This window comes from Humulus lupulus, chromosome 3 (assembly GCF_963169125.1).
Source record: "Humulus lupulus chromosome 3, drHumLupu1.1, whole genome shotgun sequence".
NCBI lineage: Eukaryota > Viridiplantae > Streptophyta > Magnoliopsida > Rosales > Cannabaceae > Humulus > Humulus lupulus.
In genome coordinates this window covers 22,595,959-22,597,874 of record NC_084795.1, presented here as the reverse complement: position 1 = coordinate 22,597,874, position 1,916 = coordinate 22,595,959, and positions in this window count along the sequence as shown.

The following is a 1,916-nucleotide window of genomic DNA, read 5'->3' as shown; positions in this document are numbered from 1 at the left end:
CACACCACAAATGGCCATACGGAGGTTAACATGGTAAGATCAGTCGGTGGAGCTTGTGGAATTAAGGCAAATCATTGGCACTTATCACATCTTTTGACATATTCGAACACATCTGCCTTGACTATGGGCCAGAAATACCTTTATCAAATCACATTTTTGGATAGACTATGCCCCCCGGTGTGATTTCCACAAAATCCGTCATGAATTTCTTCCAGAACTCTCTTTGCCTCGGGTGTAGTTACACATCGGAGTAGTGGCATAGAATACCCTCTTCGATATAACCTCCCTTCCGCAATAGTATATCTCGGGATCTGATACATTAGTTTCTGAGCCTTGTTTTGTTTTGCTGGGAGAATTCCAGTTTTGAGGTAATCGACTATTGGAGTCATCCAGGTAGGTTGAGATTCGATCATGCATATATCCTCTTTGTCAGGCTTGCTGATACTTGGGGTAGATAAAAACTCTACCGGGACCACGTTCAATGTATCGGCCTCGCTGGTTGTAGCGAGCCTAGCCAACGCGTTTGCCTTTGAATTTTGTTCACGGGGAACTTGGTCTATAGCATAGAATTCTAACTGTCCAAGCGTAGCCTTGGCTTTCTCTAGGTATGCGACCATTTTTATGCCACGAGCTTGATATTCCCCTAAGACTTGGTTGACCACCAATTGTGGTCACTAGCCTTTGCTTTGAGTTCCTTGGCTATTCGAAGTCCTGTTAGTAAGGCTTCATATTCAGCCTCATTATTCGATGCTTCAAAGTTGAACCTTAAAGCAGAGTGGAATCGATTTCCTCCATTTTCATTGGAGGATCCATCAACATAAAGCTTCCACAGTTTGCAAGTTGGGGTCACAACTTCATCATTAGACACTCCAATACATTCGACAATGAAATCCACCAAGGCCTGTCCCTTGATGGTCGTTCTCGGGTGGTATGTGATCTCAAATTGTTCGAGTTCGATAGCCCACTTTAACAATCTTCTAGAAGCTTCTGGTTTAGATAAAACTTGTCGTAGAGGTTGGTCAGTTAGTACATGGATAGGGTGTGCTTGGAAATAAGGTCGGAGCTTTTGAGATGAGTAGATAAGGCTGAGAGCCAGCTTTTACATTAACGGGTATCTTGATTCTGCCCCCAGTAGCCTTTTGCTGACATGGTACACTGGTTTTTGTACCTTCTTCTCCTCTCGGACGAGCACGACACTAATGGCGTGCTCGGTTGTAGCGAAGTATAAATACAAGACTTCTCCTGCGATAGGTTTTAACAAGATTGGTGGTTCGACAAGGTGCTTCTTTAGGTTTTGGAATGCAAGCTTGCACTCCTCTGAACACTCGAAATTTTTGCCCCATCTTAAAAGGTTGAAAAAGGGAAGACAACGGTCTGTAGATTTCGAAATAAACCTACTTAGTGTCGCCATCTGTCCAGTTAAGCTCTGGACATCCTTATGCTTTCGAGGTGAGGGCATATCAATCAATGCCTAGATCTTGTCTGGATTAACCTCTATTCCTCGTGCATTTACTATAAATCCTAGAAACTTTCCCGAAGACACTCTGATATGGCACTTTTGTGGGTTAAGTTTCATGTTGTACTTTCATAGTACAGTAAAGCATTCTGCGAGATCATCCACATGGTTATTGTTATGTTTGGACTTAACTAGCATGTCGTCAACATAAACTTCCATGTTATTCCCTATGTGCTCAGAAAACATCCTGTTCACCAGTCTTTGGTACGTGGCTCCAGCGTTCTTGAGCCTGAAAGACATGACATTGTAGCAGTACAACCCTTTATCGGTTACAAAGCTCGTATGCTCTTGGTCCGGCGCATGCATGGCAGCCTGGTTATATCTAGAATAAGCATCCATGAATGACATGATGCCGTGACCAGCAGTGGCGTCTACGAGCTGATCTATCCGAGGTAGGGGA